Source organism: Schistocerca gregaria, chromosome 3 (assembly GCF_023897955.1).
Source record: "Schistocerca gregaria isolate iqSchGreg1 chromosome 3, iqSchGreg1.2, whole genome shotgun sequence".
In the NCBI taxonomy this organism is placed as follows: domain Eukaryota; kingdom Metazoa; phylum Arthropoda; class Insecta; order Orthoptera; family Acrididae; genus Schistocerca; species Schistocerca gregaria.
The window spans coordinates 20,117,918-20,134,503 of NC_064922.1; the positions used below are offsets into that span (position 1 = coordinate 20,117,918).

General features: G+C 49.3%; 8 non-coding genes across 8 annotated transcripts; all 8 read left to right on the forward strand.

The window, feature by feature from the left end:
• Positions 1 to 817: 817 nt before the first annotated feature.
• Trnaa-agc (transfer RNA alanine (anticodon AGC)) lies at positions 818 to 891 on the forward strand. Its single transcript has one exon. It is a non-coding gene; the product is annotated as a tRNA-Ala (tRNA).
• A 1,387-nt stretch (positions 892 to 2,278) lies between these two features.
• Trnaa-agc (transfer RNA alanine (anticodon AGC)) lies at positions 2,279 to 2,352 on the forward strand. Its single transcript has one exon. It is a non-coding gene; the product is annotated as a tRNA-Ala (tRNA).
• Positions 2,353 to 3,738: 1,386 nt separating this feature from the next.
• Trnaa-ugc (transfer RNA alanine (anticodon UGC)) lies at positions 3,739 to 3,812 on the forward strand. The gene has a single exon. It is a non-coding gene; the product is annotated as a tRNA-Ala (tRNA).
• A 2,856-nt stretch (positions 3,813 to 6,668) lies between these two features.
• Trnaa-ugc (transfer RNA alanine (anticodon UGC)) lies at positions 6,669 to 6,742 on the forward strand. The gene has a single exon. It is a non-coding gene; the product is annotated as a tRNA-Ala (tRNA).
• Positions 6,743 to 9,603: 2,861 nt separating this feature from the next.
• Positions 9,604 to 9,679, forward strand: Trnaa-agc (transfer RNA alanine (anticodon AGC)). The gene has a single exon. It is a non-coding gene; the product is annotated as a tRNA-Ala (tRNA).
• Positions 9,680 to 11,062: 1,383 nt separating this feature from the next.
• On the forward strand, positions 11,063 to 11,138 carry Trnaa-agc (transfer RNA alanine (anticodon AGC)). Its single transcript has one exon. It is a non-coding gene; the product is annotated as a tRNA-Ala (tRNA).
• Positions 11,139 to 11,562: 424 nt separating this feature from the next.
• On the forward strand, positions 11,563 to 11,638 carry Trnaa-agc (transfer RNA alanine (anticodon AGC)). The gene has a single exon. It is a non-coding gene; the product is annotated as a tRNA-Ala (tRNA).
• A 1,385-nt stretch (positions 11,639 to 13,023) lies between these two features.
• Trnaa-agc (transfer RNA alanine (anticodon AGC)) lies at positions 13,024 to 13,097 on the forward strand. The gene has a single exon. It is a non-coding gene; the product is annotated as a tRNA-Ala (tRNA).
• Positions 13,098 to 16,586: the final 3,489 nt, after the last annotated feature.

The window sequence follows — 16,586 nt, forward strand, 5'->3', positions numbered from 1 at the left end:
GAGCGAGGCACTGAGTTGGCATGAACAATGGAGAGCACAATGGGGCTCGAGATGTGCTTGTTACCTCAGGTGCTGTGTGATTGTGGACAAGGAGTGAAATGGACCAATTTGTGACCGCCCTTTCAATTTAAGACGTTCAAAACAGACGGAATTTGCATTCGTAATACCAGAGCATCGAAACTACTTGGAACTCTTGTGTATATGAACGTGTCCGCGCCTTTGTATTCTGGTACCTTCGCCGCTACAAACCAACCAACCATCGTGTCCGTGCACATCAGAGTCGCAAAGAATGGAGAATAGCCAGGCTTGGTCGTGTGTGTAGCTGTAGCTCAGGTGGCAGATCGTTCGCTTAGCGTGTGAACGGTCTAGGGTTCAAGCCCCGGCTCCTCCATGTTTTGTGGTCAGTGCATGGTAAGTGTTGGTCGCGGCGAACATAAACGCACGCAAGAAGTTGCAAAACCAGCGTCACAGACTGATATGATGTATACTGTCATAAGGAGAGCAAGGTGTAAGTGTGGGGACCGGCTGTTATCGTGGTGTCATCGAGTGCAGATCTGTCTTAGGTATCACGGCTTAACGTCATTGAAGTCTAGAGGTGGACAACACGTTCGTCTTACTCAGAGCGGTGTCTGAGGTCTATTTTCGACGTTATGCGTGCCACTTTCATTGTGGCCAACTACGATTCGATACAGAATGCACGAAACCTGAAAGACACCCTCACTGATACATAGAGAGTAGTGTTTGTCTGCGGAATAATGGGAGTGCAAGGGTCTGTGACGTTGATATGACTGCATGTAGCACCACTAGTTATCGGGGGGGTGGGCGTAGCTCAGATGGTAGAGCGCTCGCTTAGCGTGCGAGAGGTACTGGGATCGATACCCAGCGCCTCCAGAATTTTTAACACACCTACATGCGCACCTTGCCATGCAAGTGGAATAATTCCCAACCGGCAGAGGTGTGTAGGCAGATACAAGAGAACGATTAGCATACATAATTGCGCCGATTTCACGTAAATCCCACTGCACGTTCCCGTTCTTTGCGACCAGTCGGCTGCTACTGGTGTTGCTGGTTGTGAATGCTGATAACAGATGCCGTAGCAATCAATTCATGGAGTGAGTTGTATGTTTTGCGATAGTCTGTCTCTGACAAGGAAGCACAGGTGATATAGGTGCGAACACAGGAAGCTTGCAGCCCCTCGCTGCCTGCAGACACAGAGCAGCCACACTAGAAGAGCGGCATAAGCCGTAGGCGAAATGTGCTCATTCGCTTTGGCGCGACGTCGAACTATAAATAAGGCTGTCACTAGCGTGAGCGTCGTGTAAAGTCGGAAAAGTCATTTGCATGGGTGATTGCCAAGTTTGGGGAGCGTTTCGTAGTACGATCAGTGCAAAGGGGACGCGGAAACTTGTTGTGTCCCAGTGTTTTGCAGTTGGACGACAAGAGTTTTACACAGTAGCAAAGAGCGAGGCACTGAGTTGGCATGAACAATGGAGAGCACAATGGGGCTCGAGATGTGCTTGTTACCTCAGGTGCTGTGTGATTGTGGACAAGGAGTGAAATGGACCAATTTGTGACCGCCCTTTCAATTTAAGACGTTCAAAACAGACGGAATTTGCATTCGTAATACCAGAGCATCGAAAATACTTGGAACTCTTGTGTATATGAACGTGTCCGCGCCTTTGTATTCTGGTACCTTCGCCGCTACAAACCAACCAACCATCGTGTCCGTGCACCTCAGAGTCGCAAAGAATGGAGAATAGCCAGGCTTGGTCGTGTGTGTAGCTGTAGCTCAGGTGGCAGATCGTTCGCTTAGCGTGTGAACGGTCTCGGGTTCAAGCCCAGGCTCCTCCATGTTTTGTGGTCAGTGCATGGTAAGTGTTGGTCGCGGCGAACATAAACGCACGCAAGAAGTTGCAAAACCAGCGTCACAGACTGATATGATGTATACTGTCATAAGGAGAGCAAGATGTAAGTGTGGGGACCGGCTGTTATCGTGGTGTCATCGAGTGCAGATCTGTCTTAGGTATCACGGCTTAACGTCAATGAAGTCTAGAGGTGGACAACACGTTCGTCTTACTTAGAGCGGTGCCTTAACTCTATTTTCGACGTTATGCGTGCCACTTTCATTGTGGCCAACTACGATTCGATACAGAATGCACGAAACCTGAAAGACACCCTCACTGATACATAGAGAGTAGTGTTTGTCTGCGGAATAATGGGATTGCAAGGGTCTGTGACGTTGATATGGCTGTATGTAGCACTACTAGTTATCGGGAGGGGTGGGCGTAGCTCAGATGGTAGAGCGCTCGCTTAGCGTGCGAGAGGTACTGGGATCGATACCCAGCGCCTCCAGAATTTTTAATACACCTACATGCGCACCTTGCCATGCAAGTGGAATAATTCCCAACCGGCAGAGGTGTGTAGGCAGATACAAGCGAACGATTAGCATCCACAATTGCGCCGATTTCACGTAAATCCCACTGCACGTTCCCATTCTTTGCGTGCAGTCGGCTGCTACTGGTGTTGCTGGTTGTGACTGCTGATAACAGATGCCGTAGCAATCAATTCATGGAGTGAGTTGTATGTTTTGCGATAGTCTGTCTCTGACAAGGAAGCACAGGTGATATAGGTGCGAACACAGGAAGCTTGCAGCCCCTCGCTGCCTGCAGACACAGAGCAGCCACACTAGAAGAGCGGCCTAGGCCGTAGGCGAAATGTGCTCATTCGCTTTGGCGCGACGTCGAACTATAAATAAGGCTGTCACTAGCGTGAGCGTCGTGTAAAGTCGGAAAAGTCATCTGCATGGGTGATTGCCAAGTTTGGGGAGCGTTTCGTAGTACGATCAGTGCAAAGGGGACGCGGAAACTTGTTGTGTCCCAGTGTTTTGCAGTTGGACGACAAGAGTTTTACACAGTAGCAAAGAGCGAGGCACTGAGTTGGCATGAACAATGGAGAGCACAATGGGGCTCGAGATGTGCTTGTTACCTCAGGTGCTGTGTGATTGTGGACAAGGAGTGAAATGGACCAATTTGTGACCGCCCTTTCAATTTAAGACGTTCAAAACAGACGGAATTTGCATTCGTAATACCAGAGCATCGAAACTACTTGGAACTCTTGTGTATATGAACGTGTCCGCGCCTTTGTATTCTGGTACCTTCGCCGCTACAAACCAACCAACCATCGTGTCCGTGCACATCAGAGTCGCAAAGAATGGAGAATAGCCAGGCTTGGTCATGTGTGTAGCTGTAGGTCAGGTGGCAGATCGTTCGCTTAGCGTGTGAACGGTCTCGGGTTCAAGCCCCGGCTCCTCCATGTATTGTCGTCAGTGCATGGTAAGTGTTGGTCGCGGCGAACATAAACGCACGCAAGAAGTTGCATACCCAGCGTCACAGACTGATATGATGTATACTGTCATAAGGAGAGCAAGATGTAAGTGTGGGGACCGGCTGTTATCGTGGTGTCATCGAGTGCAGATCTGTGTTAGGTATCACGGCTTAACGTCATTGAAGTCTAGAGGTGGACAACACGTTCGTCTTACTCAGAGCGGTGTCTGAACTCTATTTTCGACGTTATGCGTGCCACTTTCATTGTGGCCAACAACGATTCGATACAGAATGCACGAAACCTGAAAGACACCCTCACTGATACATAGAGAGTAGTGTTTGTCTGCGGAATAATGGGAGTGCAAGGGTCTGTGACGTTGATATGACTGTATGTAGCACTACTAGTTATCGGGGGGGTGGGCGTAGCTCAGATGGTAGAGCGCTCGCTTTGCGTGCGAGAGGTACTGGGATCGATACCCAGCGCCTCCAGAATTTTTAACACACCTACATGCGCACCTTGCGATACAAGTGGAATAATTCCCAACCGGCAGAGGTGTGTAGGCAGATACAAGCGAACGATTAGCATCCACAATTGCGCCGATTTCACGTAAATTCCACTGCACGTTCCTATTCTTTGTGTGCAGTCGGCTGCTACTGGTGTTGCTGGTTGTGACTGCTGATAACAGATGCCGTAGCAATCAATTCATGGAGTGAGTTGTATGTTTTGCGATAGTCTGTCTCTGACAAGGAAGCACAGGTGATATAGGTGCGAACACAGGAAGCTTGCAGCCCCTCGCTACCTGCAGACACAGAGCAGCCACAATAGAAGAGCGGCCTAAGCCGTAGGCGAAATGTGCTCATTCGCTTTGGCGCGACGTCGAACTATAAATAAGGCTGTCACTAACTGAGCGTTGCGTGAGCGTCGTGTAAAGTCGGAAAAGTCATCTGCATGGGTGATTGCCAAGTTTGGGGAGCGTTTCGTAGTACGATCAGTGCAAAGGGGACGCGGAAACTTATTGTGTCCAAGTCTTTTGCAGTTGGACGACAAGAATTTTACGCAGTAGCAAAGAGCGAGGCACTGAGTTGGCATGAACAATGGAGAGCACAATGGGGCTCGAGATGTGCTTGTTACCTCAGGTGCTGTGTGATTGTCGACAAGGAGTGAAATGGACCAATTTGTGACCGCCCTTTCAATTTAAGACGTTCTAAACAGACGGAATTTGCATTCGTAATACCAGAGCATCGAAACTACTTGGAACTCTTGTGTATATGAACGTCTCCGCGCCTTTGTATTCTGGTACCTTCGCCGCTACAAACCAACCAACCATCGTGTCCGTGCACATCAGAGTCGCAAAGAATGGAGAATAGCCAGGCTTGGTCATGTGTGTAGCTGTAGCTCAGGTGGCAGATCGTTCGCTTAGCGTGTGAACGGTCTCGGGTTCAAGCCCCGGCTCCTCCATGTTTTGTGGTCAGTGCATGGTAAGTGTTGGTCGCGGCGAACATAAACGCACGCAAGAAGTTGCAAAACCAGCGTCACAGACTGATATGATGTATACTGTCATAAGGAGAGCAAGGTGTAAGTGTGGGGACCGGCTGTTATCGTGGTGTCATCGAGTGCAGATCTGTCTTAGGTATCACGGCTTAACGTCATTGATGTCTAGAGGTGGACAACACGTTCGTCTTACTCAGAGCGGTGTCTGAACTCTATTTTCGACGTTATGCGTGCCACTTTCATTGTGGCCAACTACGATTCGATACAGAATGCACGAAACCTGAAAGACACCCTCACTGATACATAGAGAGTAGTGTTTGTCTGCGGAATAATGGGAGTGCAAGGGTCTGTGGCGTTGATATGACTGTATGTAGCACTACTAGTTACCGGGGGGGTGGGCGTAGCTCAGATGGTAGAGCGCTCGCTTAGCGTGCGAGAGGTACTGGGATCGATACCCAGAGCCTCCAGAATTTTTAACACACCTACATGCGCACCTTGCGATGCAAGTGGAATAATTCAAAACCGGCAGAGGTGTGTAGGCAGATACAAGCGAACGATTAGCATCCACAATTGCGCCGATTTCACGTAAATCCCACTGCACGTTCCTATTCTTTGCGTGCAGTCAGCTGCTACTGGTGTTGCTGGTTGTGACTGCTGATAACAGATGCCGTAGCAATCAATTCATGGAGTGAGTTGTATGTTTTGCGATAGTCTGTCTCTGACAAGGAAGCACAGGTGATATAGGTGCGAACACAGGAAGCTTGCAGCCCCTCGCTACCTGCAGACACAGAGCAGCCACACTAGAAGAGCGGCCTAAGCCGTAGGCGAAATGTGCTCATTCGCTTTGGCGCGACGTCGAACTATAAATAAGGCTGTCACTAGCGTGAGCGTCGTGTAAAGTCGGAAAAGTCATCTGCATGGGTGACTGCCAAGTTTGGGGAGCGTTTCGTAGTACGATCAGTGCAAAGGGGACGCGGAAACTTATTGTGTCCCAGTGTTTTGCAGTTGGACGACAAGAGTTTTACGCAGTAGCAAAGAGCGAGGCACTGAGTTGGCATGAACAATGGAGAGCACAATGGGGCTCGAGATGTGCTTGTTACCTCAGGTGCTGTGTGATTGTGGACAAGGAGTGAAATGGACCAATTTGTGACCGCCGTTTCAATTTAAGACGTTCGAAACAGACGGAATTTGCAATCGTAATACCAGAGCATCGAAACTACTTGGAACTCTTGTGTATATGAACGTGTCCGCGCCTTTGTATTCTGGTACCTTCGCCGCTACAAACCAACCAACCATCGTGTCCGTGCACATCAGAGTCGCAAAGAATGGAGAATAGCCAGGCTTGGTCATGTGTGTAGCTGTAGCTCAGGTGGCAGATCGTTCGCTTAGCGTGTGAACGGTCTCGGGTTCAAGCCCCGGCTCCTCCATGTTTTGTGGTCAGTGCATGGTAAGTGTTGGTCGCGGCGAACATAAACGCACGCAAGAAGTTGCATACCCAGCGTCACAGACTGATATGATGTATACTGTCGTAAGGAGAGCAAGATGTAAGTGTGGGGACCGGCTGTTATCGTGGTGTCATCGAGTGCAGATCTGTGTTAGGTATCACGGCTTAACGTCATTGAAGTCTAGAGGTGGACAACACGTTCGTCTTACTCAGAGCGGTGTCTGAACTCTATTTTCGACGTTATGCGTGCCACTTTCATTGTGGCCAACAACGATTCGATACAGAATGCACGAAACCTGAAAGACACCCTCACTGATACATAGAGAGTAGTGTTTGTCTGCGGAATAATGGGAGTGCAAGGGTCTGTGACGTTGATATGACTGTATGTAGCACTACTAGTTATCGGGGGGGTGGGCGTAGCTCAGATGGTAGAGCGCTCGCTTTGCGTGCGAGAGGTACTGGGATCGATACCCAGCGCCTCCAGAATTTTTAACACACCTACATGCGCACCTTGCGATACAAGTGGAATAATTCCCAACCGGCAGAGGTGTGTAGGCAGATACAAGCGAACGATTAGCATCCACAATTGCGCCGATTTCACGTAAATCCCACTGCACGTTCCTATTCTTTGTGTGCAGTCGGCTGCTACTGGTGTTGCTGGTTGTGACTGCTGATAACAGATGCCGTAGCAATCAATTCATGGAGTGAGTTGTATGTTTTGCGATAGTCTGTCTCTGACAAGGAAGCACAGGTGATATAGGTGCGAACACAGGAAGCTTGCAGCCCCTCGCTACCTGCAGACACAGAGCAGCCACAATAGAAGAGCGGCCTAAGCCGTAGGCGAAATGTGCTCATTCGCTTTGGCGCGACGTCGAACTATAAATAAGGCTGTCACTAACGTGAGCGTTGCGTGAGCGTCGTGTAAAGTCGGAAAAGTCATCTGCATGGGTGATTGCCAAGTTTGGGGAGCGTTTCGTAGTACCATCAGTGCAAAGGGGACGCGGAAACTTATTGTGTCCAAGTCTTTTGCAGTTGGACGACAAGAATTTTACGCAGTAGCAAAGAGCGAGGCACTGAGTTGGCATGAACAATGGAGAGCACAATGGGGCTCGAGATGTGCTTGTTACCTCAGGTGCTGTGTGATTGTCGACAAGGAGTGAAATGGACCAATTTGTGACCGCCCTTTCAATTTAAGACGTTCTAAACAGACGGAATTTGCATTCGTAATACCAGAGCATCGAAACTACTTGGAACTCTTGTGTATATGAACGTCTCCGCGCCTTTGTATTCTGGTACCTTCGCCGCTACAAACCAACCAACCATCGTGATCGTGTCCGTGCACATCAGAGTCGCAAAGAATGGAGAATAGCCAGGCTTGGTCATGTGTGTAGCTGTAGCTCAGGTGGCAGATCGTTCGCTTAGCGTGTGAACGGTCTCGGGTTCAAGCCCCGGCTCCTCCATGTTTTGTGGTCAGTGCATGGTAAGTGTTGGTCGCGGCGAACATAAACGCACGCAAGAAGTTGCAAAACCAGCGTCACAGACTGATATGATGTATACTGTCATAAGGAGAGCAAGGTGTAAGTGTGGGGACCGGCTGTTATCGTGGTGTCATCGAGTGCAGATCTGTCTTAGGTATCACGGCTTAACGTCATTGATGTCTAGAGGTGGACAACACGTTCGTCTTACTCAGAGCGGTGTCTGAACTCTATTTTCGACGTTATGCGTGCCACTTTCATTGTGGCCAACTACGATTCGATACAGAATGCACGAAACCTGAAAGACACCCTCACTGATACATAGAGAGTAGTGTTTGTCTGCGGAATAATGGGAGTGCAAGGGTCTGTGGCGTTGATATGACTGTATGTAGCACTACTAGTTACCGGGGGGGTGGGCGTAGCTCAGATGGTAGAGCGCTCGCTTAGTGTGCGAGAGGTACTGGGATCGATACCCAGAGCCTCCAGAATTTTTAACACACCTACATGCGCACCTTGCGATGCAAGTGGAATAATTCAAAACCGGCAGAGGTGTGTAGGCAGATACAAGCGAACGATTAGCATCCACAATTGCGCCGATTTCACGTAAATCCCACTGCACGTTCCTATTCTTTGCGTGCAGTCAGCTGCTACTGGTGTTGCTGGTTGTGACTGCTGATAACAGATGCCGTAGCAATCAATTCATGGAGTGAGTTGTATGTTTTGCGATAGTCTGTCTCTGACAAGGAAGCACAGGTGATATAGGTGCGAACACAGGAAGCTTGCAGCCCCTCGCTACCTGCAGACACAGAGCAGCCACACTAGAAGAGCGGCCTAAGCCGTAGGCGAAATGTGCTCATTCGCTTTGGCGCGACGTCGAACTATAAATAAGGCTGTCACTAGCGTGAGCGTCGTGTAAAGTCGGAAAAGTCATCTGCATGGGTGACTGCCAAGTTTGGGGAGCGTTTCGTAGTACGATCAGTGCAAAGGGGACGCGGAAACTTATTGTGTCCCAGTGTTTTGCAGTTGGACGACAAGAGTTTTACGCAGTAGCAAAGAGCGAGGCACTGAGTTGGCATGAACAATGGAGAGCACAATGGGGCTCGAGATGTGCTTGTTACCTCAGGTGCTGTGTGATTGTGGACAAGGAGTGAAATGGACCAATTTGTGACCGCCGTTTCAATTTAAGACGTTCAAAACAGACGGAATTTGCAATCGTAATACCAGAGCATCGAAACTACTTGGAACTCTTGTGTATATGAACGTGTCCGCGCCTTTGTATTCTGGTACCTTCGCCGCTACAAACCAACCAACCATCGTGTCCGTGCACATCAGAGTCGCAAAGAATGGAGAATAGCCAGGCTTGGTCGTGTGTGTAACTGTAGCTCAGTTGGCAGATCGTTCGCTTAGCGTGTGAACGGTCTCGGGTTCAAGCCCCGGCTCCTCCATGTTTTGTAGTCAGTGCATGGTAAGTGTTGGTCGCGGCGAACATAAACGCACGCAAGAAGTTGCAAAACCACCGTCACAGACTGATATGATGTATACTGTCGTAAGGAGAGCAAGATGTAAGTGTGGGGACCGGCTGTTATCGTGGTGTCATCGAGTGCAGATCTGTCTTAGGTATCACGGCTTAACGTCATTGAAGTCTAGAGGTGGACAACACGTTCGTCTTACTCAGTGCGGTGTCTGAACTCTATTTTCGACGTTATGCGTGCCACTTTCATTGTGGCCAACTACGATTCGATACAGAATGCACGAAACCTGAAAGACACCCTCACTGATACATAGAGAGTAGTGTTTGTCTGCGGAATAATGGGAGTGCAAGGGTCTGTGACGTTGATATGACTGTATGTAGCACTACTAGTTATCGGGGGAGTGGGCGTAGCTCAGATGGTAGAGCGCTCGCTTAGCGTGCGAGAGGTACTGGGATCGATACCCAGCGCCTCCAGAATTTTTAACACACCTACATGCGCACCTTGCCATTCAAGTGGAATAATTCCCAACCGGCAGAGGTGTGTAGGCAGATACAAGAGAACGATTAGCATCCACAATTGCGCCGATTTCACGTAAATCCCACTGCACGTTCCCATTCTTTGCGTGCAGTCGGCTGCTACTGGTGTTGCTGGTTGTGACTGCTGATAACAGATGCCGTAGCAATCAATTCATGGAGTGAGTTGTATGTTTTGCGATAGTCTGTCTCTGACAAGGAAGCACAGGTGATATAGGTGCGAACACAGGAAGCTTGCAGCCCCTCGCTGCCTGCAGACACAGAGCAGCCACACTAGAAGAGCGGCCTAAGCCGTAGGCGAAATGTGCCCATTCGCTTTGGCGCGACGTCGAACTATAAATAAGGCTGTCACTAGCGTGAGCGTTGCGTGAAGTCGGAAAAGTCATCTGCTTGGGTGATTGCCAAGTTTGGGGAGCGTTTCGTAGTACGATCAGTGCAAAGGGGACGCGGAAACTTGTTGTGTCCCAGTGTTTTGCAGTTGGACGACAAGAGTTTTACGCAGTAGCAAAGAGCGAGGCACTGAGCTGGCATGAACAATGGAGAGCACAATGGGGCTCGAGATGTGCTTGTTACCTCAGGTGCTGTGTGATTGTCGACAAGGAGTGAAATGGACCAATTTGTGACCGCCCTTTCAATTTAAGACGTTCAAAACAGACGGAATTTGCATTCGTAATACCAGAGCATCGAAACTACTTGGAACTCTTGTGTATATGAACGTGTCCGCGCCTTTGTATTCTGGTACCTTCGCCGCTACAAACCAACCAACCATTGTGTCCGTGCACATCAGAGTCGCAAAGAATGGAGAATAGCCAGGCTTGGTCGTGTGTGTAGCTGTAGCTCAGTTGGCAGATCGTTCGCTTAGCGTGTGAACGGTCTCGGGTTCAAGCCCCGGCTCCTCCATGTTTTGTGGCAGTGCATGGTAAGTGTTGGTCGCGGCGAACATAAACGCACGCAAGAAGTTTCAAAACCAGGGTCACAGACTGATATGATGTATACTGTCATAAGGAGAGCAAGATGTAAGTGTGTGGACCGGCTGTTATCGTGGTGTCATCGAGTGCAGATCTGTCTTAGGTATCACGGCTTAACGTCATTGAAGTCTAGAGGTGGACAACACGTTCGTCTTACTCAGAGCGGTGTCTGAACTCTATTTTCGACGTTATGCGTGCCACTTTCATTGTGGCCAACTACGATTCGATACAGAATGCACGAAACCTGAAAGACACCCTCACTGATACATAGAGAGTAGTGTTTGTCTGCGGAATAATGGGAGTGCAAGGGTCTGTGACGTTGATATGACTGTATGTAGCACTACTAGTTATCCGGGGGGTTGGCGTAGCTCAGATGGTAGAGCGCTCGCTTAGCGTGCGAGAGGTACTGGGATCGATACCCAGCGCCTCCAGAATTTTTAACACACCTACATGCGCACCTTGCGATACAAGTGGAATAATTCCCAACCGGCAGAGGTGTGTAGCGTCACAGACTGATATGATGTATACTGTCATAAGGAGAGCAAGATGTAAGTGTGGGGACCGGCTGTTATCGTGGTGTCATCGAGTGCAGATCTGTCTTAGGTATCACGGCTTAACGTCATTGAAGTCTAGAGGTGGACAACACGTTCGTCTTACTCAGAGCGGTGTCTGAACTCTATTTTTGACGTTATGCGTGCCACTTTCATTGTGGCCAACTACGATTCGATACAGAATGCACGAAACCTGAAAGACACCCTCACTGATACATAGAGAGTAGTGTTTGTCTGCGGAATAATGGGAGTGCAAGGGTCTGTGACGTTGATATGACTGTATGTAGCACTACTAGTTATCCGGGGGGTTGGCGTAGCTCAGATGGTAGAGCTCTCGCTTAGCGTGCGAGAGGTACTGGGATCGATACCCAGCGCCTCCAGAATTTTTAACACTCCTACATGCGCACCTTGCGATACAAGTGGAATAATTCCCAACCGGCAGAGGTGTGTAGGCAGATACAAGCGAACGATTAGCATCCACAATTGCGCCGATTTCACGTAAATCGCACTGCACGTTCCTATTCTTTGCGTGCAGTCGGCTGCTACTGGTGTTGCTGGTTGTGACTGCTGATAACAGATGCCGTAGCAATCAATTCATGGAGTGAGTTGTATGTTTTGCGATAGTCTGTCTCTGACAAGGAAGCACAGGTGATATAGGTGCGAACACAGGAAGCTTGCAGCCCCTCGCTGCCTGCAGACACAGAGCAGCCACACTAGAAGAGCGGCCTAAGCCGTAGGCGAAATGTGCTCATTCGCTTTGGCGCGACGTCGAACTATAAATAAGGCTGTCACTAGCGTGAGCGTCGTGTAAAGTCGGAAAAGTCATCTGCATGGGTGATTGCCAAGTTTGGGGAGCGTTTCGTAGTACGATCAGTGCAAAGGGGACGCGGAAACTTGTTGTGTCCCAGTGTTTTGCAGTTGGACGACAAGAGTAATACACAGTAGCAAAGAGCGAGGCACTGAGTTGGCATGAACAATGGAGAGCACAATGGGGCTCGAGATGTGCTTGTTACCTCAGGTGCTGTGTGATTGTCGACAAGGAGTGAAATGGACCAATTTGTGACCGCCCTTTCAATTTAAGACGTTCAAAACAGACGGAATTTGCATTCGTAATACCAGAGCATCGAAACTACTTGGAACTCTTGTGTATATGAACGTGTCCGCGCCTTTGTATTCTGGTACCTTCGCCGCTACAAACCAACCAACCATCGTGTCCGTGCACATCAGAGTCGCAAAGAATGGAGAATAACCAGGCTTGGTCGTGTGTGTAGCTGTAGCTCAGTTGGCAGATCGTTCGCTTAGCGTGTGAACGGTCTCGGGTTCAAGCCCCGGCTCCTCCATGTTTTGTGGCAGTGCATGGTAAGTGTTGGTCGTGGCGAACATAAACGCACGCAAGAAGTTTCAAAACCAGGGTCACAGACTGATATGATGTATACTGTCATAAGGAGAGCAAGATGTAAGTGTGTGGACCGGCTGTTATCGTGGTGTCATCGAGTGCAGATCTGTCTTAGGTATCACGGCTTAACGTCATTGAAGTCTAGAGGTGGACAACACGTTCGTCTTACTCAGAGCGGTGTCTGAACTCTATTTTCGACGTTATGCGTGCCACTTTCATTGTGGCCAACTACGATTCGATACAGAATGCACGAAACCTGAAAGACACCCTCACTGATACATAGAGAGTAGAGTTTGTCTGCGGAATAATGGGAGTGCAAGGGTCTGTGACGTTGATATGACTGTATGTAGCACTACTAGCTATCGGGGGGGTGGGCGTAGCTCAGATGGTAGAGCGCTCGCTTAGCGTGCGAGAGGTACTGGGATCGATACCCAGCGCCTCCAGAATTTTTAACACACCTACATGCGCACCTTGCCATGCAAGTGGAATAATTCCCAACCGGCAGAGGTGTGTAGGCAGATACAAGCGAACGATTAGCATCCACAATTGCGCCGATTTCACGTAAATCCCACTGCACGTTCCCATTCTTTGCGACCAGTCGGCTGCTACTGGTGTTGCTGGTTGTGACTGCTGATAACAGATGCCGTAGCAATCAATTCATGGAGTGAGTTGTATGTTTTGCGATAGTCTGTCTCTGACAAGGAAGCACAGGTGATATAGGTGCGAACACAGGAAGCTTGCAGCCCCTCGCTGCCTGCAGACACAGAGCAGCCACACTAGAAGAGCGGCCTAAGCCGTAGGCGAAATGTGCCCATTCGCTTTGGCGCGACGTCGAACTATAAATAAGGCTGTCACTAGCGTGAGCGTTGCGTGAGCGTCGTGTAAAGTCGGAAAAGTCATCTGCTTGGTTGATTGCCAAGTTTGGGGAGCGTTTCGTAGTACGATCAGTGCAAAGGGGACGCGGAAACTTATTGTGTCCCAGTGTTTTGCAGTTGGACGACAAGAGTTTTACGCAGTAGCAAAGAGCGAGGCACTGAGTTGGCATGAACAATGGAGAGCACAATGGGGCTCGAGATGTGCTTGTTACCTCAGGTGCTGTGTGATTGTCGACAAGGAGTGAAATGGACCAATTTGTGACCGCCCTTTCAATTTAAGATGTTCAAAACAGACGGAATTTGCATTCGTAATACCAGAGCATCGAAACTACTTGGAACTCTTGTGTATATGAACGTGTCCGCGCCTTTGTATTCTGGTACCTTCGCCGCTACAAACCAACCAACCATCGTGTCCGTGCACATCAGAGTCGCAAAGAATGGAGAATAGCCAGGCTTGGTCGTGTGTGTAGCTGTAGCTCAGTTGGCAGATCGTTCGCTTAGCGTGTGAACGGTCTCGGGTTCCAGCCCCGGCTCCTCCATGTTTTGTGGCAGTGCATGGTAAGTGTTGGTCGCGGCGAACATAAACGCACGCAAGAAGTTTCAAAACCAGGGTCACAGACTGATATGATGTATACTGTCATAAGGAGAGCAAGATGTAAGTGTGTGGACCGGCTGTTATCGTGGTGTCATCGAGTGCAGATCTGTCTTAGGTATCACGGCTTAACGTCATTGAAGTCTAGAGGTGGACAACACGTTCGTCTTACTCAGAGCGGTGTCTGAACTCTATTTTCGACGTTATGCGTGCCACTTTCATTGTGGCCAACTACGATTCGATACAGAATGCACGAAACCTGAAAGACACCCTCACTGATACATAGAGAGTAGTGTTTGTCTGCGGAATAATGGGAGTGCAAGGGTCTGTGACGTTGATATGACTGTATGTAGCACTACTAGTTATCCGGGGGGTTGGCGTAGCTCAGATGGTAGAGCGCTCGCTTAGCGTGCGTGAGGTACTGGGATCGATACCCAGCGCCTCCAGAATTTTTAACACACCTACATGCGCACCTTGCGATACAAGTGGAATAATTCCCAACCGGCAGAGGTGTGTAGGCAGATACAAGCGAACGATTAGCATCCACAATTGCGCCGATTTCACGTAAATCCCACTGCACGTTCCTATTCTTTGCGTGCAGTCGGCTGCTACTGGTGTTGCTGGTTGTGACTGCTGATAACAGATGCCGTAGCAATCAATTCATGGAGTGAGTTGTATGTTTTGCGATAGTCTGTCTCTGACAAGGAAGCACAGGTGATATAGGTGCGAACACAGGAAGCTTGCAGCCCCTCGCTGCCTGCAGACACAGAGCAGCCACACTAGAAGAGCGGCCTAAGCCGTAGGCGAAATGTGCTCATTCGCTTTGGCGCGACGTCGAACTATAAATAAGGCTGTCACTAGCGTGAGCGTCGTGTAAAGTCGGAAAAGTCATCTGCATGGGTGATTGAAAAGTTTGGGGAGCGTTTCGTAGTACGATCAGTGCAAAGGGGACGCGGAAACTTGTTGTGTCCCAGTGTTTTGCAGTTGGACGACAAGAGTTTGACACAGTAGCAAAGAGCGAGGCACTGAGTTGGCATGAACAATGGAGAGCACAATGGGGCTCGAGATGTGCTTGTTACCTCAGGTGCTGTGTGATTGTGGACAAGGAGTGAAATGGACCAATTTGTGACCGCCCTTTCAATTTAAGACGTTCAAAACAGACGGAATTTGCATTCGTAATACCAGAGCATCGAAACTACTTGGAACTCTTGTGTATATGAACGTGTCCGCGCCTTTGTATTCTGGTACCTTCGCCGCTACAAACCAACCAACCATCATGTCCGTGCACATCAGAGTCGCAAGGAATGGAGAATAGCCAGGCTTGGTCGTGTGTGTAACTGTAGCTCAGTTGGCAGATCGTTCTCGTAGCGTGTGAACGGTCTCGGGTTCAACCCCCGGCTCCTCCATGTTTTGTAGTCAGTGCATGGTAAGTGTTGGTCGCGGCGAACATAAACGCACGCAAGAAGTTGCAAAACCACCGTCACAGACTGATATGATGTATACTGTCGTAAGGAGAGCAAGATGTAAGTGTGGGGACCGGCTATTATCGTGGTGTCATCGAGTGCAGATCTGTCTTAGGTATCACGGCTTAACGTCATTGAAGTCTAGAGGTGGACAACACGTTCGTCTTACTCAGTGCGGTGTCTGAACTCTATTTTCGACGTTATGCGTGCCACTTTCATTGTGGCCAACTACGATTCGATACAGAATGCACGAAACCTGAAAGACACCCTCACTGATACATAGAGAGTAGTGTTTGTCTGCGGAATAATGGGAGTGCAAGGGTCTGTGACGTTGATATGACTGTATGTAGCACTACTAGTTATCGGGGAGGTGGGCGTAGCTCAGATGGTAGAGCGCTCGCTTAGCGTGCGAGAGGTACTGGGATCGATACCTAGCGCCTCCAGAATTTTTAACACACCTACATGCGCACCTTGCCATGCAAGTGGAATAATTCCCAACCGGCAGAGGTGTGTAGGCAGATACAAGAGAACGATTAGCATCCACAATTGGGCCGATTTCACGTAAATCCCACTGCACGTTCCCATTCTTTGCGACCAGTCGTCTGCTACTGGTGTTGCTGGTTGTGACTGCTGATAACAGATGACGTAGCAATCAATTCATGGAGTGAGTTGTATGTTTTGCGATAGTCTGTCTCTGACAAGGAAGCACAGGTGATATAGGTGCGAACACAGGAAGCTTGCAGCCCCTCGCTGCCTGCAGACACAGAGCAGCCACACTAGAAGAGCGGCCTAAGCCGTAGGCGAAATGTGCCCATTCGCTTTGGCGCGACGTCGAACTATAAATAAGGCTGTCACTAGCGTGAGCGTTGCGTGAGCGTCGTGTAAAGTCGGAAAAGTCATCTGCTTGGGTGATTGCCAAGTTTGGGGAGCGTTTCGTAGTACGATCAGTGCAAAGGGGACGCGGAAACTTATTGTGTCCAAGTGTATTGCAGTTGGACGACA